General features: G+C 46.4%; 14 non-coding genes and 1 pseudogene across 14 annotated transcripts; all 15 read right to left on the bottom strand.

The window, feature by feature from the left end:
• Positions 1 to 605: 605 nt before the first annotated feature.
• On the bottom strand, positions 606 to 796 carry LOC142275616 (U2 spliceosomal RNA). Its single transcript, XR_012739246.1, has one exon. It is a non-coding gene; the product is annotated as a U2 spliceosomal RNA (small nuclear RNA).
• A 1,386-nt stretch (positions 797 to 2,182) lies between these two features.
• Positions 2,183 to 2,373, bottom strand: LOC142275628 (U2 spliceosomal RNA). The gene has a single exon (XR_012739257.1). It is a non-coding gene; the product is annotated as a U2 spliceosomal RNA (small nuclear RNA).
• Positions 2,374 to 3,759: 1,386 nt separating this feature from the next.
• Positions 3,760 to 3,950, bottom strand: LOC142275640 (U2 spliceosomal RNA). The gene has a single exon (XR_012739268.1). It is a non-coding gene; the product is annotated as a U2 spliceosomal RNA (small nuclear RNA).
• Positions 3,951 to 5,337: 1,387 nt separating this feature from the next.
• Positions 5,338 to 5,529, bottom strand: LOC142275638 (U2 spliceosomal RNA). Its single transcript, XR_012739266.1, has one exon. It is a non-coding gene; the product is annotated as a U2 spliceosomal RNA (small nuclear RNA).
• Positions 5,530 to 6,916: 1,387 nt separating this feature from the next.
• On the bottom strand, positions 6,917 to 7,107 carry LOC142275644 (U2 spliceosomal RNA). Its single transcript, XR_012739270.1, has one exon. It is a non-coding gene; the product is annotated as a U2 spliceosomal RNA (small nuclear RNA).
• A 1,387-nt stretch (positions 7,108 to 8,494) lies between these two features.
• LOC142275645 (U2 spliceosomal RNA) lies at positions 8,495 to 8,685 on the bottom strand. The gene has a single exon (XR_012739271.1). It is a non-coding gene; the product is annotated as a U2 spliceosomal RNA (small nuclear RNA).
• A 1,387-nt stretch (positions 8,686 to 10,072) lies between these two features.
• Positions 10,073 to 10,265, bottom strand: LOC142275639 (U2 spliceosomal RNA). The gene has a single exon (XR_012739267.1). It is a non-coding gene; the product is annotated as a U2 spliceosomal RNA (small nuclear RNA).
• A 387-nt stretch (positions 10,266 to 10,652) lies between these two features.
• On the bottom strand, positions 10,653 to 10,746 carry LOC142275642 (U2 spliceosomal RNA; annotated as a pseudogene).
• A 1,387-nt stretch (positions 10,747 to 12,133) lies between these two features.
• On the bottom strand, positions 12,134 to 12,324 carry LOC142275617 (U2 spliceosomal RNA). The gene has a single exon (XR_012739247.1). It is a non-coding gene; the product is annotated as a U2 spliceosomal RNA (small nuclear RNA).
• A 1,387-nt stretch (positions 12,325 to 13,711) lies between these two features.
• Positions 13,712 to 13,902, bottom strand: LOC142275618 (U2 spliceosomal RNA). Its single transcript, XR_012739248.1, has one exon. It is a non-coding gene; the product is annotated as a U2 spliceosomal RNA (small nuclear RNA).
• Positions 13,903 to 15,289: 1,387 nt separating this feature from the next.
• Positions 15,290 to 15,480, bottom strand: LOC142275619 (U2 spliceosomal RNA). Its single transcript, XR_012739249.1, has one exon. It is a non-coding gene; the product is annotated as a U2 spliceosomal RNA (small nuclear RNA).
• A 1,387-nt stretch (positions 15,481 to 16,867) lies between these two features.
• On the bottom strand, positions 16,868 to 17,058 carry LOC142275620 (U2 spliceosomal RNA). Its single transcript, XR_012739250.1, has one exon. It is a non-coding gene; the product is annotated as a U2 spliceosomal RNA (small nuclear RNA).
• A 1,387-nt stretch (positions 17,059 to 18,445) lies between these two features.
• Positions 18,446 to 18,636, bottom strand: LOC142275622 (U2 spliceosomal RNA). The gene has a single exon (XR_012739251.1). It is a non-coding gene; the product is annotated as a U2 spliceosomal RNA (small nuclear RNA).
• A 1,387-nt stretch (positions 18,637 to 20,023) lies between these two features.
• Positions 20,024 to 20,214, bottom strand: LOC142275623 (U2 spliceosomal RNA). Its single transcript, XR_012739252.1, has one exon. It is a non-coding gene; the product is annotated as a U2 spliceosomal RNA (small nuclear RNA).
• A 1,387-nt stretch (positions 20,215 to 21,601) lies between these two features.
• On the bottom strand, positions 21,602 to 21,792 carry LOC142275624 (U2 spliceosomal RNA). Its single transcript, XR_012739253.1, has one exon. It is a non-coding gene; the product is annotated as a U2 spliceosomal RNA (small nuclear RNA).
• Between the last annotated feature and the right edge of the window lie 265 nt (positions 21,793 to 22,057).

The raw sequence follows: 22,057 nt of genomic DNA on the forward strand, positions 1-22,057 counted from the left end.
TATTTTTTTATTTGCGGTATGAGGCTTCGCAGTAGGTTGCAAACATTCATCACCCATGACTGTCCCCAATTGAGCTCAGAAGCTCAATGTCTATCATGACCTCTCTTTTAGAATGTCCAAGAGCAAGCAAACTATTCCTCCAGGAGAGGGCGCCAACAGACTACTAAAGAGATCATCATTACTCAAAGAAAACCCCAAAAACCAATGCATGATAGGAATAAACAGGTAACTTTCTTTGGAGTGGAAGCGGAGAGATCGCACCAGATGCCAATTCTAGATCTTATCACACCTGTGGTCACTGCAGCAGCAGGTGAATCCACTTTGTCCAAAAGGGATCTATTCCATTCAATTGCAAATGATCTAGATAAGACAGAGAACTGCAGCACGGGGACATAGCCGAGTTGGTCAGGTTGAGTGGTGATGAGTTTGCTATTTGGATGAATAAAGAAAGTCAAAGTGTGAAAGATAAAAAACAAAAGGAGGAAGTGTGAAAAGTGAATGGGCCAAATTGAGGTGCATATGAAGACGTATGCTTTCTTCCAATTCATTAAATCGGGCTAATATGAATCAGGTGAATTGAGTTCTGCTTTTGGAAACTGGTTAAGAAGGGGTGCACCGTTCCTGGAGGTACTGCAATACCAGGTCAATGCGTGGAGTGGACAGAGCAAGCTCTTTTTCCATCTCCCTGTTCTAAAAATCCATTTAATATATGGTCCCCAGATAGGGGACGTATCAGATATTAAACTGATAAGAACAGATACTACACTTGATCTTAGCCAAAAGGCCGAGAAGCGATAACCAGAATTGGTTTGGGCCTCGAGTGGCACCCTGGCCTATGCCGGACACATCTTAGGGAGAGAGAGCGAGAGGGAGACAAACCCACGCCTACACAAGACATTTTGTCACCCAAGCCAACCCTTGAAAAGGCTGCTTTGCAGAGCAAAAACAAGAAGAATGGTGCGTTTTGCAGCCGCCGCCCACTGCAATGAATCTGAATAACTCCTCCTTTAGGGCGCAAGCAACTCCCCTCCCCTTGCAGTCTTTCCAATTCACGATACAAAAAGACGGACAGGACAGGTTGCCTGACTTTCCGTCACTGCCACCCTTTGCCATCCTTACCCGTAGAAAGCCCTTTCATCATCCCCAAACCCTAATCTTTTCCCTTTCCTTCCCAGCCCCCAAACCCTGCCCTCTGTACCTTTCTCACCACCCGCTTCCCTTCTCCTGTCATCCCCCTACCACCCGGAAAAAAAGAGATTGCCCCCTCCTTCCACTAGCCCACCCTCCCACCCAAAGAACAACTTCTTCTGCGCAGCTTGTTTTCTAGGCAGCAGCGCTATTGTGATGTCATCGGGGGGCATTGTGACAAGCCGCCAGTGTTCCGTCTCTTCATGTTGTGCACAGTTCAAACGGAAAATACATCAACAGGCAGACTACAGAAAAGCTTACTATCAAAGGTTAGAGGGGGGCTTTCTCAGAGGGCTTTTTACAGTTTTTCTATTCCCAATTAGCCGTTTAAGTGTACTTATTGAAAGTAGTAATTCTTTCATAGGCCGCCCCTTTCTTAGTATTTGACGTTCCTTATATTGCGGTATGAGGCTTCGCAGTAGGTTGCAAACATTCATCACCCATGACTGTCCCCAATTGAGCTCAGAAGCTCAATGTCTATCATGACCTCTCTTTTAGAATGTCCAAGAGCAAGCAAACTATTCCTCCAGGAGAGGGCGCCAACAGACTACTAAAGAGATCATCATTACTCAAAGAAAACCCCAAAAACCAATGCATGATAGGAATAAACAGGTAACTTTCTTTGGAGTGGAAGCGGAGAGATCGCACCAGATGCCAATTCTAGATCTTATCACACCTGTGGTCACTGCAGCAGCAGGTGAATCCACTTTGTCCAAAAGGGATCTATTCCATTCAATTGCAAATGATCTAGATAAGACAGAGAACTGCAGCACGGGGACATAGCCGAGTTGGTCAGGTTGAGTGGTGATGAGTTTGCTATTTGGATGAATAAAGAAAGTCAAAAGTGTGAAAGATAAAAAACAAAAGGAGGAAGTGTGAAAAGTGAATGGGCCAAATTGAGGTGCATATGAAGACGTATGCTTTCTTCCAATTCATTAAATCGGGCTAATATGAATCAGGTGAATTGAGTTCTGCTTTTGGAAACTGGGTTAAGAAGGGGTGCACCGTTCCTGGAGGTACTGCAATACCAGGTCAATGCGTGGAGTGGACAGAGCAAGCTCTTTTTCCATCTCCCTGTTCTAAAAATCCATTTAATATATGGTCCCCAGATAGGGGACGTATCAGATATTAAACTGATAAGAACAGATACTACACTTGATCTTAGCCAAAAGGCCGAGAAGCGATAACCAGAATTGGTTTGGGCCTCGAGTGGCACCCTGGCCTATGCCGGACACATCTTAGGGAGAGAGAGCGAGAGGGAGACAAACCCACGCCTACACAAGACATTTTGTCACCCAAGCCAACCCTTGAAAAGGCTGCTTTGCAGAGCAAAAACAAGAAGAATGGTGCGTTTTGCAGCCGCCGCCCACTGCAATGAATCTGAATAACTCCTCCTTTAGGGCGCAAGCAACTCCCCTCCCCCTTGCAGTCTTTCCAATTCACGATACAAAAAGACGGACAGGACAGGTTGCCTGACTTTCCGTCACTGCCACCCTTTGCCATCCTTACCCGTAGAAAGCCCTTTCATCATCCCCAAACCCTAATCTTTTCCCTTTCCTTCCCAGCCCCAAACCCTGCCCTCTGTACCTTTCTCACCACCCGCTTCCCTTCTCCTGTCATCCCCCTACCACCCGGGAAAAAAAGAGATTGCCCCCTCCTTCCACTAGCCCACCCTCCCACCCAAAGAACAACTTCTTCTGCGCAGCTTGTTTTCTAGGCAGCAGCGCTATTGTGATGTCATCGGGGGGCATTGTGACAAGCCGCCAGTGTTCCGTCTCTTCATGTTGTGCACAGTTCAAACGGAAAATACATCAACAGGCAGACTACAGAAAAGCTTACTATCAAAGGTTAGAGGGGGGCTTTCTCAGAGGGCTTTTTACAGTTTTTCTATTCCCAATTAGCCGTTTAAGTGTACTTATTGAAAGTAGTAATTCTTTCATAGGCCGCCCTTTCTTAGTATTTGACGTTCCTTATATTGCGGTATGAGGCTTCGCAGTAGGTTGCAAACATTCATCACCCATGACTGTCCCCAATTGAGCTCAGAAGCTCAATGTCTATCATGACCTCTCTTTTAGAATGTCCAAGAGCAAGCAAACTATTCCTCCAGGAGAGGGCGCCAACAGACTACTAAAGAGATCATCATTACTCAAAGAAAACCCCAAAAACCAATGCATGATAGGAATAAACAGGTAACTTTCTTTGGAGTGGAAGCGGAGAGATCGCACCAGATGCCAATTCTAGATCTTATCACACCTGTGGTCACTGCAGCAGCAGGTGAATCCACTTTGTCCAAAAGGGATCTATTCCATTCAATTGCAAATGATCTAGATAAGACAGAGAACTGCAGCACGGGGACATAGCCGAGTTGGTCAGGTTGAGTGGTGATGAGTTTGCTATTTGGATGAATAAAGAAAGTCAAAAGTGTGAAAGATAAAAAACAAAAGGAGGAAGTGTGAAAAGTGAATGGGCCAAATTGAGGTGCATATGAAGACGTATGCTTTCTTCCAATTCATTAAATCGGGCTAATATGAATCAGGTGAATTGAGTTCTGCTTTTGGAAACTGGGTTAAGAAGGGGTGCACCGTTCCTGGAGGTACTGCAATACCAGGTCAATGCGTGGAGTGGACAGAGCAAGCTCTTTTTCCATCTCCCTGTTCTAAAAATCCATTTAATATATGGTCCCCAGATAGGGGACGTATCAGATATTAAACTGATAAGAACAGATACTACACTTGATCTTAGCCAAAAGGCCGAGAAGCGATAACCAGAATTGGTTTGGGCCTCGAGTGGCACCCTGGCCTATGCCGGACACATCTTAGGGAGAGAGAGCGAGAGGGAGACAAACCCACGCCTACACAAGACATTTTGTCACCCAAGCCAACCCTTGAAAAGGCTGCTTTGCAGAGCAAAAACAAGAAGAATGGTGCGTTTTGCAGCCGCCGCCCACTGCAATGAATCTGAATAACTCCTCCTTTAGGGCGCAAGCAACTCCCCTCCCCCTTGCAGTCTTTCCAATTCACGATACAAAAAGACGGACAGGACAGGTTGCCTGACTTTCCGTCACTGCCACCCTTTGCCATCCTTACCCGTAGAAAGCCCTTTCATCATCCCCAAACCCTAATCTTTTCCCTTTCCTTCCCAGCCCCCAAACCCTGCCCTCTGTACCTTTCTCACCACCCGCTTCCCTTCTCCTGTCATCCCCCTACCACCCGGGAAAAAAAGAGATTGCCCCCTCCTTCCACTAGCCCACCCTCCCACCCAAAGAACAACTTCTTCTGCGCAGCTTGTTTTCTAGGCAGCAGCGCTATTGTGATGTCATCGGGGGGCATTGTGACAAGCCGCCAGTGTTCCGTCTCTTCATGTTGTGCACAGTTCAAACGGAAAATACATCAACAGGCAGACTACAGAAAAGCTTACTATCAAAGGTTAGAGGGGGGCTTTCTCAGAGGGCTTTTTACAGTTTTTCTATTCCCAATTAGCCGTTTAAGTGTACTTATTGAAAGTAGTAATTCTTTCATAGGCCGCCCTTTCTTAGTATTTGACGTTCCTTATATTGCGGTATGAGGCTTCGCAGTAGGTTGCAAACATTCATCACCCATGACTGTCCCCAATTGAGCTCAGAAGCTCAATGTCTATCATGACCTCTCTTTTAGAATGTCCAAGAGCAAGCAAACTATTCCTCCAGGAGAGGGCGCCAACAGACTACTAAAGAGATCATCATTACTCAAAGAAAACCCCAAAAACCAATGCATGATAGGAATAAACAGGTAACTTTCTTTGGAGTGGAAGCGGAGAGATCGCACCAGATGCCAATTCTAGATCTTATCACACCTGTGGTCACTGCAGCAGCAGGTGAATCCACTTTGTCCAAAAGGGATCTATTCCATTCAATTGCAAATGATCTAGATAAGACAGAGAACTGCAGCACGGGGACATAGCCGAGTTGGTCAGGTTGAGTGGTGATGAGTTTGCTATTTGGATGAATAAAGAAAGTCAAAAGTGTGAAAGATAAAAAACAAAAGGAGGAAGTGTGAAAAGTGAATGGGCCAAATTGAGGTGCATATGAAGACGTATGCTTTCTTCCAATTCATTAAATCGGGCTAATATGAATCAGGTGAATTGAGTTCTGCTTTTGGAAACTGGGTTAAGAAGGGGTGCACCGTTCCTGGAGGTACTGCAATACCAGGTCAATGCGTGGAGTGGACAGAGCAAGCTCTTTTTTCCATCTCCCTGTTCTAAAAATCCATTTAATATATGGTCCCCAGATAGGGGACGTATCAGATATTAAACTGATAAGAACAGATACTACACTTGATCTTAGCCAAAAGGCCGAGAAGCGATAACCAGAATTGGTTTGGGCCTCGAGTGGCACCCTGGCCTATGCCGGACACATCTTAGGGAGAGAGAGCGAGAGGGAGACAAACCCACGCCTACACAAGACATTTTGTCACCCAAGCCAACCCTTGAAAAGGCTGCTTTGCAGAGCAAAAACAAGAAGAATGGTGCGTTTTGCAGCCGCCGCCCACTGCAATGAATCTGAATAACTCCTCCTTTAGGGCGCAAGCAACTCCCCTCCCCCTTGCAGTCTTTCCAATTCACGATACAAAAAGACGGACAGGACAGGTTGCCTGACTTTCCGTCACTGCCACCCTTTGCCATCCTTACCCGTAGAAAGCCCTTTCATCATCCCCAAACCCTAATCTTTTCCCTTTCCTTCCCAGCCCCCAAACCCTGCCCTCTGTACCTTTCTCACCACCCGCTTCCCTTCTCCTGTCATCCCCCTACCACCCGGGAAAAAAAGAGATTGCCCCCTCCTTCCACTAGCCCACCCTCCCACCCAAAGAACAACTTCTTCTGCGCAGCTTGTTTTCTAGGCAGCAGCGCTATTGTGATGTCATCGGGGGGCATTGTGACAAGCCGCCAGTGTTCCGTCTCTTCATGTTGTGCACAGTTCAAACGGAAAATACATCAACAGGCAGACTACAGAAAAGCTTACTATCAAAGGTTAGAGGGGGGCTTTCTCAGAGGCTTTTTACAGTTTTTCTATTCCCAATTAGCCGTTTAAGTGTACTTATTGAAAGTAGTAATTCTTTCATAGGCCGCCCTTTCTTAGTATTTGACGTTCCTTATATTGCGGTATGAGGCTTCGCAGTAGGTTGCAAACATTCATCACCCATGACTGTCCCCAATTGAGCTCAGAAGCTCAATGTCTATCATGACCTCTCTTTTAGAATGTCCAAGAGCAAGCAAACTATTCCTCCAGGAGAGGGCGCCAACAGACTACTAAAGAGATCATCATTACTCAAAGAAAACCCCAAAAACCAATGCATGATAGGAATAAACAGGTAACTTTCTTTGGAGTGGAAGCGGAGAGATCGCACCAGATGCCAATTCTAGATCTTATCACACCTGTGGTCACTGCAGCAGCAGGTGAATCCACTTTGTCCAAAAGGGATCTATTCCATTCAATTGCAAATGATCTAGATAAGACAGAGAACTGCAGCACGGGGACATAGCCGAGTTGGTCAGGTTGAGTGGTGATGAGTTTGCTATTTGGATGAATAAAGAAAGTCAAAAGTGTGAAAGATAAAAAACAAAAGGAGGAAGTGTGAAAAGTGAATGGGCCAAATTGAGGTGCATATGAAGACGTATGCTTTCTTCCAATTCATTAAATCGGGCCTAATATGAATCAGGTGAATTGAGTTCTGCTTTTGGAAACTGGGTTAAGAAGGGGTGCACCGTTCCTGGAGGTACTGCAATACCAGGTCAATGCGTGGAGTGGACAGAGCAAGCTCTTTTTCCATCTCCCTGTTCTAAAAATCCATTTAATATATGGTCCCCAGATAGGGGACGTATCAGATATTAAACTGATAAGAACAGATACTACACTTGATCTTAGCCAAAAGGCCGAGAAGCGATAACCAGAATTGGTTTGGGCCTCGAGTGGCACCCTGGCCTATGCCGGACACATCTTAGGGAGAGAGAGCGAGAGGGAGACAAACCCACGCCTACACAAGACATTTTGTCACCCAAGCCAACCCTTGAAAAGGCTGCTTTGCAGAGCAAAAACAAGAAGAATGGTGCGTTTTGCAGCCGCCGCCCACTGCAATGAATCTGAATAACTCCTCCTTTAGGGCGCAAGCAACTCCCCTCCCCCTTGCAGTCTTTCCAATTCACGATACAAAAAGACGGACAGGACAGGTTGCCTGACTTTCCGTCACTGCCACCCTTTGCCATCCTTACCCGTAGAAAGCCCTTTCATCATCCCCAAACCCTAATCTTTTCCCTTTCCTTCCCAGCCCCCAAACCCTGCCCTCTGTACCTTTCTCACCACCCGCTTCCCTTCTCCTGTCATCCCCCTACCACCCGGGAAAAAAAGAGATTGCCCCCTCCTTCCACTAGCCCACCCTCCCACCCAAAGAACAACTTCTTCTGCGCAGCTTGTTTTCTAGGCAGCAGCGCTATTGTGATGTCATCGGGGGGCATTGTGACAAGCCGCCAGTGTTCCGTCTCTTCATGTTGTGCACAGTTCAAACGGAAAATACATCAACAGGCAGACTACAGAAAAGCTTACTATCAAAGGTTAGAGGGGGGCTTTCTCAGAGGGCTTTTTACAGTTTTTCTATTCCCAATTAGCCGTTTAAGTGTACTTATTGAAAGTAGTAATTCTTTCATAGGCCGCCCTTTCTTAGTATTTGACGTTCCTTATATTGCGGTATGAGGCTTCGCAGTAGGTTGCAAACATTCATCACCCATGACTGTCCCCAATTGAGCTCAGAAGCTCAATGTCTATCATGACCTCTCTTTTAGAATGTCCAAGAGCAAGCAAACTATTCCTCCAGGAGAGGGCGCCAACAGACTACTAAAGAGATCATCATTACTCAAAGAAAACCCCAAAAACCAATGCATGATAGGAATAAACAGGTAACTTTCTTTGGAGTGGAAGCGGAGAGATCGCACCAGATGCCAATTCTAGATCTTATCACACCTGTGGTCACTGCAGCAGCAGGTGAATCCACTTTGTCCAAAAGGGATCTATTCCATTCAATTGCAAATGATCTAGATAAGACAGAGAACTGCAGCACGGGGACATAGCCGAGTTGGTCAGGTTGAGTGGTGATGAGTTTGCTATTTGGATGAATAAAGAAAGTCAAAAGTGTGAAAGATAAAAAACAAAAGGAGGAAGTGTGAAAAGTGAATGGGCCAAATTGAGGTGCATATGAAGACGTATGCTTTCTTCCAATTCATTAAATCGGGCTAATATGAATCAGGTGAATTGAGTTCTGCTTTTGGAAACTGGGTTAAGAAGGGGTGCACCGTTCCTGGAGGTACTGCAATACCAGGTCAATGCGTGGAGTGGACAGAGCAAGCTCTTTTTCCATCTCCCTGTTCTAAAAATCCATTTAATATATGGTCCCCAGATAGGGGACGTATCAGATATTAAACTGATAAGAACAGATACTACACTTGATCTTAGCCAAAAGGCCGAGAAGCGATAACCAGAATTGGTTTGGGCCTCGAGTGGCACCCTGGCCTATGCCGGACACATCTTAGGGAGAGAGAGCGAGAGGGAGACAAACCCACGCCTACACAAGACATTTTGTCACCCAAGCCAACCCTTGAAAAGGCTGCTTTGCAGAGCAAAAACAAGAAGAATGGTGCGTTTTGCAGCCGCCGCCCACTGCAATGAATCTGAATAACTCCTCCTTTAGGGCGCAAGCAACTCCCCTCCCCCTTGCAGTCTTTCCAATTCACGATACAAAAAGACGGACAGGACAGGTTGCCTGACTTTCCGTCACTGCCACCCTTTGCCATCCTTACCCGTAGAAAGCCCTTTCATCATCCCCAAACCCTAATCTTTTCCCTTTCCTTCCCAGCCCCCAAACCCTGCCCTCTGTACCTTTCTCACCACCCGCTTCCCTTCTCCTGTCATCCCCCTACCACCCGGGAAAAAAAGAGATTGCCCCCTCCTTCCACTAGCCCACCCTCCCACCCAAAGAACAACTTCTTCTGCGCAGCTTGTTTTCTAGGCAGCAGCGCTATTGTGATGTCATCGGGGGGCATTGTGACAAGCCGCCAGTGTTCCGTCTCTTCATGTTGTGCACAGTTCAAACGGAAAATACATCAACAGGCAGACTACAGAAAAGCTTACTATCAAAGGTTAGAGGGGGGCTTTCTCAGAGGGCTTTTTACAGTTTTTCTATTCCCAATTAGCCGTTTAAGTGTACTTATTGAAAGTAGTAATTCTTTCATAGGCCGCCCTTTCTTAGTATTTGACGTTCCTTATATTGCGGTATGAGGCTTCGCAGTAGGTTGCAAACATTCATCACCCATGACTGTCCCCAATTGAGCTCAGAAGCTCAATGTCTATCATGACCTCTCTTTTAGAATGTCCAAGAGCAAGCAAACTATTCCTCCAGGAGAGGGCGCCAACAGACTACTAAAGAGATCATCATTACTCAAAGAAAACCCCAAAAACCAATGCATGATAGGAATAAACAGGTAACTTTCTTTGGAGTGGAAGCGGAGAGATCGCACCAGATGCCAATTCTAGATCTTATCACACCTGTGGTCACTGCAGCAGCAGGTGAATCCACTTTGTCCAAAAGGGATCTATTCCATTCAATTGCAAATGATCTAGATAAGACAGAGAACTGCAGCACGGGGACATAGCCGAGTTGGTCAGGTTGAGTGGTGATGAGTTTGCTATTTGGATGAATAAAGAAAGTCAAAAGTGTGAAAGATAAAAAACAAAAGGAGGAAGTGTGAAAAGTGAATGGGCCAAATTGAGGTGCATATGAAGACGTATGCTTTCTTCCAATTCATTAAATCGGGCTAATATGAATCAGGTGAATTGAGTTCTGCTTTTGGAAACTGGGTTAAGAAGGGGTGCACCGTTCCTGGAGGTACTGCAATACCAGGTCAATGCGTGGAGTGGACAGAGCAAGCTCTTTTTCCATCTCCCTGTTCTAAAAATCCATTTAATATATGGTCCCCAGATAGGGGACGTATCAGATATTAAACTGATAAGAACAGATTTTTGATTTAATGAAGCTTTCCAAAGCACCGCAAAAAATGCATGACCGAAGTCACACCAAAAACAGTGCAAAGGCTAGGATTCGTGTGGACCCCTCCGTGAGGAGAGGGTCCCCAAAAATCAACCCCGTCCCTCCGAGCCAGAAGGCCACAGCAAGGGTCAGGGATCTTCGGTGCTCCCCCAAGCCGAAGCCTGGTTGAGCCTTGTCGTTGCTCCCAGCGTCCACCCAGGCATCTTACCCAAGTGGAGTAGAGAGCTACTAGTTGTTGGTTTCGCAGCCGAAACTGCCCGGACCGTCAACCGGTGTTGGTTTCTCAGCCCAAGGCTAACCGGACCTCCAACCGGGTGTTGGTTTCTCAGCCGAAGCTGACCCGGACCTCCAACCGGGTGTTGGTTTCTCAGCCGAAGCTGACCCAGACCTCCAACCGGGTGTTGGTTTCTCAGCCGAAGCTGACCCGGACCTCCAACCGGGATAAGAACAGATACTACACTTGATCTTAGCCAAAAGGCCGAGAAGCGATAACCAGAATTGGTTTGGGCCTCGAGTGGCACCCTGGCCTATGCCGGACACATCTTAGGGAGAGAGAGCGAGAGGGAGACAAACCCACGCCTACACAAGACATTTTGTCACCCAAGCCAACCCTTGAAAAGGCTGCTTTGCAGAGCAAAAACAAGAAGAATGGTGCGTTTTGCAGCCGCCGCCCACTGCAATGAATCTGAATAACTCCTCCTTTAGGGCGCAAGCAACTCCCCTCCCCCTTGCAGTCTTTCCAATTCACGATACAAAAAGACGGACAGGACAGGTTGCCTGACTTTCCGTCACTGCCACCCTTTGCCATCCTTACCCGTAGAAAGCCCTTTCATCATCCCCAAACCCTAATCTTTTCCCTTTCCTTCCCAGCCCCCAAACCCTGCCCTCTGTACCTTTCTCACCACCCGCTTCCCTTCTCCTGTCATCTCCCTACCACCCGGGAAAAAAAGAGATTGCCCCCTCCTTCCACTAGCCCACCCTCCCACCCAAAGAACAACTTCTTCTGCGCAGCTTGTTTTCTAGGCAGCAGCGCTATTGTGATGTCATCGGGGGGCATTGTGACAAGCCGCCAGTGTTCCGTCTCTTCATGTTGTGCACAGTTCAAACGGAAAATACATCAACAGGCAGACTACAGAAAAGCTTACTATCAAAGGTTAGAGGGGGGCTTTCTCAGAGGGCTTTTTACAGTTTTTCTATTCCCAATTAGCCGTTTAAGTGTACTTATTGAAAGTAGTAATTCTTTCATAGGCCGCCCTTTCTTAGTATTTGACGTTCCTTATATTGCGGTATGAGGCTTCGCAGTAGGTTGCAAACATTCATCACCCATGACTGTCCCCAATTGAGCTCAGAAGCTCAATGTCTATCATGACCTCTCTTTTAGAATGTCCAAGAGCAAGCAAACTATTCCTCCAGGAGAGGGCGCCAACAGACTACTAAAGAGATCATCATTACTCAAAGAAAACCCCAAAAACCAATGCATGATAGGAATAAACAGGTAACTTTCTTTGGAGTGGAAGCGGAGAGATCGCACCAGATGCCAATTCTAGATCTTATCACACCTGTGGTCACTGCAGCAGCAGGTGAATCCACTTTGTCCAAAAGGGATCTATTCCATTCAATTGCAAATGATCTAGATAAGACAGAGAACTGCAGCACGGGGACATAGCCGAGTTGGTCAGGTTGAGTGGTGATGAGTTTGCTATTTGGATGAATAAAGAAAGTCAAAAGTGTGAAAGATAAAAAACAAAAGGAGGAAGTGTGAAAAGTGAATGGGCCAAATTGAGGTGCATATGAAGACGTATGCTTTCTTCCAATTCATTAAATCGGGCTAATATGAATCAGGTGAATTGAGTTCTGCTTTTGGAAACTGGGTTAAGAAGGGGTGCACCGTTCCTGGAGGTACTGCAATACCAGGTCAATGCGTGGAGTGGACAGAGCAAGCTCTTTTTCCATCTCCCTGTTCTAAAAATCCATTTAATATATGGTCCCCAGATAGGGGACGTATCAGATATTAAACTGATAAGAACAGATACTACACTTGATCTTAGCCAAAAGGCCGAGAAGCGATAACCAGAATTGGTTTGGGCCTCGAGTGGCACCCTGGCCTATGCCGGACACATCTTAGGGAGAGAGAGCGAGAGGGAGACAAACCCACGCCTACACAAGACATTTTGTCACCCAAGCCAACCCTTGAAAAGGCTGCTTTGCAGAGCAAAAACAAGAAGAATGGTGCGTTTTGCAGCCGCCGCCCACTGCAATGAATCTGAATAACTCCTCCTTTAGGGCGCAAGCAACTCCCCTCCCCCTTGCAGTCTTTCCAATTCACGATACAAAAAGACGGACAGGACAGGTTGCCTGACTTTCCGTCACTGCCACCCTTTGCCATCCTTACCCGTAGAAAGCCCTTTCATCATCCCCAAACCCTAATCTTTTCCCTTTCCTTCCCAGCCCCCAAACCCTGCCCTCTGTACCTTTCTCACCACCCGCTTCCCTTCTCCTGTCATCCCCCTACCACCCGGGAAAAAAAGAGATTGCCCCCTCCTTCCACTAGCCCACCCTCCCACCCAAAGAACAACTTCTTCTGCGCAGCTTGTTTTCTAGGCAGCAGCGCTATTGTGATGTCATCGGGGGGCATTGTGACAAGCCGCCAGTGTTCCGTCTCTTCATGTTGTGCACAGTTCAAACGGAAAATACATCAACAGGCAGACTACAGAAAAGCTTACTATCAAAGGTTAGAGGGGGGCTTTCTCAGAGGGCTTTTTACAGTTTTTCTATTCCCAATTAGCCGTTTAAGTGTACTTATTGAAAGTAGTAATTCTTTCATAGGCCGCCCTTTCTTAGTATTTGACGTTCCTTATATTGCGGTATGAGGCTTCGCAGTAGGTTGCAAACATTCATCACCCATGACTGTCCCCAATTGAGCTCAGAAGCTCAATGTCTATCATGACCTCTCTTTTAGAATGTCCAAGAGCAAGCAAACTATTCCTCCAGGAGAGGGCGCCAACAGACTACTAAAGAGATCATCATTACTCAAAGAAAACCCCAAAAACCAATGCATGATAGGAATAAACAGGTAACTTTCTTTGGAGTGGAAGCGGAGAGATCGCACCAGATGCCAATTCTAGATCTTATCACACCTGTGGTCACTGCAGCAGCAGGTGAATCCACTTTGTCCAAAAGGGATCTATTCCATTCAATTGCAAATGATCTAGATAAGACAGAGAACTGCAGCACGGGGACATAGCCGAGTTGGTCAGGTTGAGTGGTGATGAGTTTGCTATTTGGATGAATAAAGAAAGTCAAAAGTGTGAAAGATAAAAAACAAAAGGAGGAAGTGTGAAAAGTGAATGGGCCAAATTGAGGTGCATATGAAGACGTATGCTTTCTTCCAATTCATTAAATCGGGCTAATATGAATCAGGTGAATTGAGTTCTGCTTTTGGAAACTGGGTTAAGAAGGGGTGCACCGTTCCTGGAGGTACTGCAATACCAGGTCAATGCGTGGAGTGGACAGAGCAAGCTCTTTTTCCATCTCCCTGTTCTAAAAATCCATTTAATATATGGTCCCCAGATAGGGGACGTATCAGATATTAAACTGATAAGAACAGATACTACACTTGATCTTAGCCAAAAGGCCGAGAAGCGATAACCAGAATTGGTTTGGGCCTCGAGTGGCACCCTGGCCTATGCCGGACACATCTTAGGGAGAGAGAGCGAGAGGGAGACAAACCCACGCCTACACAAGACATTTTGTCACCCAAGCCAACCCTTGAAAAGGCTGCTTTGCAGAGCAAAAACAAGAAGAATGGTGCGTTTTGCAGCCGCCGCCCACTGCAATGAATCTGAATAACTCCTCCTTTAGGGCGCAAGCAACTCCCCTCCCCCTTGCAGTCTTTCCAATTCACGATACAAAAAGACGGACAGGACAGGTTGCCTGACTTTCCGTCACTGCCACCCTTTGCCATCCTTACCCGTAGAAAGCCCTTTCATCATCCCCAAACCCTAATCTTTTCCCTTTCCTTCCCAGCCCCCAAACCCTGCCCTCTGTACCTTTCTCACCACCCGCTTCCCTTCTCCTGTCATCCCCCTACCACCCGGGAAAAAAAGAGATTGCCCCCTCCTTCCACTAGCCCACCCTCCCACCCAAAGAACAACTTCTTCTGCGCAGCTTGTTTTCTAGGCAGCAGCGCTATTGTGATGTCATCGGGGGGCATTGTGACAAGCCGCCAGTGTTCCGTCTCTTCATGTTGTGCACAGTTCAAACGGAAAATACATCAACAGGCAGACTACAGAAAAGCTTACTATCAAAGGTTAGAGGGGGGCTTTCTCAGAGGGCTTTTTACAGTTTTTCTATTCCCAATTAGCCGTTTAAGTGTACTTATTGAAAGTAGTAATTCTTTCATAGGCCGCCCTTTCTTAGTATTTGACGTTCCTTATATTGCGGTATGAGGCTTCGCAGTAGGTTGCAAACATTCATCACCCATGACTGTCCCCAATTGAGCTCAGAAGCTCAATGTCTATCATGACCTCTCTTTTAGAATGTCCAAGAGCAAGCAAACTATTCCTCCAGGAGAGGGCGCCAACAGACTACTAAAGAGATCATCATTACTCAAAGAAAACCCCAAAAACCAATGCATGATAGGAATAAACAGGTAACTTTCTTTGGAGTGGAAGCGGAGAGATCGCACCAGATGCCAATTCTAGATCTTATCACACCTGTGGTCACTGCAGCAGCAGGTGAATCCACTTTGTCCAAAAGGGATCTATTCCATTCAATTGCAAATGATCTAGATAAGACAGAGAACTGCAGCACGGGGACATAGCCGAGTTGGTCAGGTTGAGTGGTGATGAGTTTGCTATTTGGATGAATAAAGAAAGTCAAAAGTGTGAAAGATAAAAAACAAAAGGAGGAAGTGTGAAAAGTGAATGGGCCAAATTGAGGTGCATATGAAGACGTATGCTTTCTTCCAATTCATTAAATCGGGCTAATATGAATCAGGTGAATTGAGTTCTGCTTTTGGAAACTGGGTTAAGAAGGGGTGCACCGTTCCTGGAGGTACTGCAATACCAGGTCAATGCGTGGAGTGGACAGAGCAAGCTCTTTTTCCATCTCCCTGTTCTAAAAATCCATTTAATATATGGTCCCCAGATAGGGGACGTATCAGATATTAAACTGATAAGAACAGATACTACACTTGATCTTAGCCAAAAGGCCGAGAAGCGATAACCAGAATTGGTTTGGGCCTCGAGTGGCACCCTGGCCTATGCCGGACACATCTTAGGGAGAGAGAGCGAGAGGGAGACAAACCCACGCCTACACAAGACATTTTGTCACCCAAGCCAACCCTTGAAAAGGCTGCTTTGCAGAGCAAAAACAAGAAGAATGGTGCGTTTTGCAGCCGCCGCCCACTGCAATGAATCTGAATAACTCCTCCTTTAGGGCGCAAGCAACTCCCCTCCCCCTTGCAGTCTTTCCAATTCACGATACAAAAAGACGGACAGGACAGGTTGCCTGACTTTCCGTCACTGCCACCCTTTGCCATCCTTACCCGTAGAAAGCCCTTTCATCATCCCCAAACCCTAATCTTTTCCCTTTCCTTCCCAGCCCCCAAACCCTGCCCTCTGTACCTTTCTCACCACCCGCTTCCCTTCTCCTGTCATCCCCCTACCACCCGGGAAAAAAAGAGATTGCCCCCTCCTTCCACTAGCCCACCCTCCCACCCAAAGAACAACTTCTTCTGCGCAGCTTGTTTTCTAGGCAGCAGCGCTATTGTGATGTCATCGGGGGGCATTGTGACAAGCCGCCAGTGTTCCGTCTCTTCATGTTGTGCACAGTTCAAACGGAAAATACATCAACAGGCAGACTACAGAAAAGCTTACTATCAAAGGTTAGAGGGGGGCTTTCTCAGAGGGCTTTTTACAGTTTTTCTATTCCCAATTAGCCGTTTAAGTGTACTTATTGAAAGTAGTAATTCTTTCATAGGCCGCCCTTTCTTAGTATTTGACGTTCCTTATATTGCGGTATGAGGCTTCGCAGTAGGTTGCAAACATTCATCACCCATGACTGTCCCCAATTGAGCTCAGAAGCTCAATGTCTATCATGACCTCTCTTTTAGAATGTCCAAGAGCAAGCAAACTATTCCTCCAGGAGAGGGCGCCAACAGACTACTAAAGAGATCATCATTACTCAAAGAAAACCCCAAAAACCAATGCATGATAGGAATAAACAGGTAACTTTCTTTGGAGTGGAAGCGGAGAGATCGCACCAGATGCCAATTCTAGATCTTATCACACCTGTGGTCACTGCAGCAGCAGGTGAATCCACTTTGTCCAAAAGGGATCTATTCCATTCAATTGCAAATGATCTAGATAAGACAGAGAACTGCAGCACGGGGACATAGCCGAGTTGGTCAGGTTGAGTGGTGATGAGTTTGCTATTTGGATGAATAAAGAAAGTCAAAAGTGTGAAAGATAAAAAACAAAAGGAGGAAGTGTGAAAAGTGAATGGGCCAAATTGAGGTGCATATGAAGACGTATGCTTTCTTCCAATTCATTAAATCGGGCTAATATGAATCAGGTGAATTGAGTTCTGCTTTTGGAAACTGGGTTAAGAAGGGGTGCACCGTTCCTGGAGGTACTGCAATACCAGGTCAATGCGTGGAGTGGACAGAGCAAGCTCTTTTTCCATCTCCCTGTTCTAAAAATCCATTTAATATATGGTCCCCAGATAGGGGACGTATCAGATATTAAACTGATAAGAACAGATACTACACTTGATCTTAGCCAAAAGGCCGAGAAGCGATAACCAGAATTGGTTTGGGCCTCGAGTGGCACCCTGGCCTATGCCGGACACATCTTAGGGAGAGAGAGCGAGAGGGAGACAAACCCACGCCTACACAAGACATTTTGTCACCCAAGCCAACCCTTGAAAAGGCTGCTTTGCAGAGCAAAAACAAGAAGAATGGTGCGTTTTGCAGCCGCCGCCCACTGCAATGAATCTGAATAACTCCTCCTTTAGGGCGCAAGCAACTCCCCTCCCCCTTGCAGTCTTTCCAATTCACGATACAAAAAGACGGACAGGACAGGTTGCCTGACTTTCCGTCACTGCCACCCTTTGCCATCCTTACCCGTAGAAAGCCCTTTCATCATCCCCAAACCCTAATCTTTTCCCTTTCCTTCCCAGCCCCCAAACCCTGCCCTCTGTACCTTTCTCACCACCCGCTTCCCTTCTCCTGTCATCCCCCTACCACCCGGGAAAAAAAGAGATTGCCCCCTCCTTCCACTAGCCCACCCTCCCACCCAAAGAACAACTTCTTCTGCGCAGCTTGTTTTCTAGGCAGCAGCGCTATTGTGATGTCATCGGGGGGCATTGTGACAAGCCGCCAGTGTTCCGTCTCTTCATGTTGTGCACAGTTCAAACGGAAAATACATCAACAGGCAGACTACAGAAAAGCTTACTATCAAAGGTTAGAGGGGGGCTTTCTCAGAGGGCTTTTTACAGTTTTTCTATTCCCAATTAGCCGTTTAAGTGTACTTATTGAAAGTAGTAATTCTTTCATAGGCCGCCCTTTCTTAGTATTTGACGTTCCTTATATTGCGGTATGAGGCTTCGCAGTAGGTTGCAAACATTCATCACCCATGACTGTCCCCAATTGAGCTCAGAAGCTCAATGTCTATCATGACCTCTCTTTTAGAATGTCCAAGAGCAAGCAAACTATTCCTCCAGGAGAGGGCGCCAACAGACTACTAAAGAGATCATCATTACTCAAAGAAAACCCCAAAAACCAATGCATGATAGGAATAAACAGGTAACTTTCTTTGGAGTGGAAGCGGAGAGATCGCACCAGATGCCAATTCTAGATCTTATCACACCTGTGGTCACTGCAGCAGCAGGTGAATCCACTTTGTCCAAAAGGGATCTATTCCATTCAATTGCAAATGATCTAGATAAGACAGAGAACTGCAGCACGGGGACATAGCCGAGTTGGTCAGGTTGAGTGGTGATGAGTTTGCTATTTGGATGAATAAAGAAAGTCAAAAGTGTGAAAGATAAAAAACAAAAGGAGGAAGTGTGAAAAGTGAATGGGCCAAATTGAGGTGCATATGAAGACGTATGCTTTCTTCCAATTCATTAAATCGGGCTAATATGAATCAGGTGAATTGAGTTCTGCTTTTGGAAACTGGGTTAAGAAGGGGTGCACCGTTCCTGGAGGTACTGCAATACCAGGTCAATGCGTGGAGTGGACAGAGCAAGCTCTTTTTCCATCTCCCTGTTCTAAAAATCCATTTAATATATGGTCCCCAGATAGGGGACGTATCAGATATTAAACTGATAAGAACAGATACTACACTTGATCTTAGCCAAAAGGCCGAGAAGCGATAACCAGAATTGGTTTGGGCCTCGAGTGGCACCCTGGCCTATGCCGGACACATCTTAGGGAGAGAGAGCGAGAGGGAGACAAACCCACGCCTACACAAGACATTTTGTCACCCAAGCCAACCCTTGAAAAGGCTGCTTTGCAGAGCAAAAACAAGAAGAATGGTGCGTTTTGCAGCCGCCGCCCACTGCAATGAATCTGAATAACTCCTCCTTTAGGGCGCAAGCAACTCCCCTCCCCCTTGCAGTCTTTCCAATTCACGATACAAAAAGACGGACAGGACAGGTTGCCTGACTTTCCGTCACTGCCACCCTTTGCCATCCTTACCCGTAGAAAGCCCTTTCATCATCCCCAAACCCTAATCTTTTCCCTTTCCTTCCCAGCCCCCAAACCCTGCCCTCTGTACCTTTCTCACCACCCGCTTCCCTTCTCCTGTCATCCCCCTACCACCCGGGAAAAAAAGAGATTGCCCCCTCCTTCCACTAGCCCACCCTCCCACCCAAAGAACAACTTCTTCTGCGCAGCTTGTTTTCTAGGCAGCAGCGCTATTGTGATGTCATCGGGGGGCATTGTGACAAGCCGCCAGTGTTCCGTCTCTTCATGTTGTGCACAGTTCAAACGGAAAATACATCAACAGGCAGACTACAGAAAAGCTTACTATCAAAGGTTAGAGGGGGGCTTTCTCAGAGGGCTTTTTACAGTTTTTCTATTCCCAATTAGCCGTTTAAGTGTACTTATTGAAAGTAGTAATTCTTTCATAGGCCGCCCTTTCTTAGTATTTGACGTTCCTTATATTGCGGTATGAGGCTTCGCAGTAGGTTGCAAACATTCATCACCCATGACTGTCCCCAATTGAGCTCAGAAGCTCAATGTCTATCATGACCTCTCTTTTAGAATGTCCAAGAGCAAGCAAACTATTCCTCCAGGAGAGGGCGCCAACAGACTACTAAAGAGATCATCATTACTCAAAGAAAACCCCAAAAACCAATGCATGATAGGAATAAACAGGTAACTTTCTTTGGAGTGGAAGCGGAGAGATCGCACCAGATGCCAATTCTAGATCTTATCACACCTGTGGTCACTGCAGCAGCAGGTGAATCCACTTTGTCCAAAAGGGATCTATTCCATTCAATTGCAAATGATCTAGATAAGACAGAGAACTGCAGCACGGGGACATAGCCGAGTTGGTCAGGTTGAGTGGTGATGAGTTTGCTATTTGGATGAATAAAGAAAGTCAAAAGTGTGAAAGATAAAAAACAAAAGGAGGAAGTGTGAAAAGTGAATGGGCCAAATTGAGGTGCATATGAAGACGTATGCTTTCTTCCAATTCATTAAATCGGGCTAATATGAATCAGGTGAATTGAGTTCTGCTTTTGGAAACTGGGTTAAGAAGGGGTGCACCGTTCCTGGAGGTACTGCAATACCAGGTCAATGCGTGGAGTGGACAGAGCAAGCTCTTTTTCCATCTCCCTGTTCTAAAAATCCATTTAATATATGGTCCCCAGATAGGGGACGTATCAGATATTAAACTGATAAGAACAGATACTACACTTGATCTTAGCCAAAAGGCCGAGAAGCGATAACCAGAATTGGTTTGGGCCTCGAGTGGCACCCTGGCCTATGCCGGACACATCTTAGGGAGAGAGAGCGAGAGGGAGACAAACCCACGCCTACACAAGACATTTTGTCACCCAAGCCAACCCTTGAAAAGGCTGCTTTGCAGAGCAAAAACAAGAAGAATGGCGCGTTTTGCAGCCGCCGCCCACTGCAATGAATCTGAATAACTCCTCCTTTAGGGCGCAAGCAACTCCCCTCCCCCTTGCAGTCTTTCCAATTCACGATACAAAAAGACGGACAGGACAGGTTGCCTGACTTTCCGTCACTGCCACCCTTTGCCATCCTTACCCGTAGAAAGCCCTTTCATCATCCCCAAACCCTAATCTTTTCCCTTTCCTTCCCAGCCCCCAAACCCTGCCCTCTGTACCTTTCTCACCACCCGCTTCCCTTCTCCTGTCATCCCCCTACCACCCGGGAAAAAAAGAGATTGCCCCCTCCTTCCACTAGCCCACCCTCCCACCCAAAGAACAACTTCTTCTGCGCAGCTTGTTTTCTAGGCAGCAGCGCTATTGTGATGTCATCGGGGGGCATTGTGACAAGCCGCCAGTGTTCCGTCTCTTCATGTTGTGCACAGTTCAAACGGAAAATACATCAACAGGCAGACTACAGAAAAGCTTACTATCAAAGGTTAGAGGGGGGCTTTCTCAGAGGGCTTTTTACAGTTTTTCTATTCCCAATTAGCCGTTTAAGTGTACTTATTGAAAGTAGTAATTCTTTCATAGGCCGCCCTTTCTTAGTATTTGACGTTCCTTATATTGCGGTATGAGGCTTCGCAGTAGGTTGCAAACATTCATCACCCATGACTGTCCCCAATTGAGCTCAGAAGCTCAATGTCTATCATGACCTCTCTTTTAGAATGTCCAAGAGCAAGCAAACTATTCCTCCAGGAGAGGGCGCCAACAGACTACTAAAGAGATCATCATTACTCAAAGAAAACCCCAAAAACCAATGCATGATAGGAATAAACAGGTAACTTTCTTTGGAGTGGAAGCGGAGAGATCGCACCAGATGCCAATTCTAGATCTTATCACACCTGTGGTCACTGCAGCAGCAGGTGAATCCACTTTGTCCAAAAGGGATCTATTCCATTCAATTGCAAATGATCTAGATAAGACAGAGAACTGCAGCACGGGGACATAGCCGAGTTGGTCAGGTTGAGTGGTGATGAGTTTGCTATTTGGATGAATAAAGAAAGTCAAAAGTGTGAAAGATAAAAAACAAAAGGAGGAAGTGTGAAAAGTGAATGGGCCAAATTGAGGTGCATATGAAGACGTATGCTTTCTTCCAATTCATTAAATCGGGCTAATATGAATCAGGTGAATTGAGTTCTGCTTTTGGAAACTGGGTTAAGAAGGGGTGCACCGTTCCTGGAGGTACTGCAATACCAGGTCAATGCGTGGAGTGGACAGAGCAAGCTCTTTTTCCATCTCCCTGTTCTAAAAATCCATTTAATATATGGTCCCCAGATAGGGGACGTATCAGATATTAAACTGATAAGAACAGATACTACACTTGATCTTAGCCAAAAGGCCGAGAAGCGATAACCAGAATTGGTTTGGGCCTCGAGTGGCACCCTGGCCTATGCCGGACACATCTTAGGGAGAGAGAGCGAGAGGGAGACAAACCCACGCCTACACAAGACATTTTGTCACCCAAGCCAACCCTTGAAAAGGCTGCTTTGCAGAGCAAAAACAAGAAGAATGGCGCGTTTTGCAGCCGCCGCCCACTGCAATGAATCTGAATAACTCCTCCTTTAGGGCGCAAGCAACTCCCCTCCCCCTTGCAGTCTTTCCAATTCACGATACAA

Source organism: Anomaloglossus baeobatrachus, unplaced genomic scaffold (genome assembly GCF_048569485.1).
Source record: "Anomaloglossus baeobatrachus isolate aAnoBae1 unplaced genomic scaffold, aAnoBae1.hap1 Scaffold_3842, whole genome shotgun sequence".
NCBI classification, from domain to species: domain Eukaryota; kingdom Metazoa; phylum Chordata; class Amphibia; order Anura; family Aromobatidae; genus Anomaloglossus; species Anomaloglossus baeobatrachus.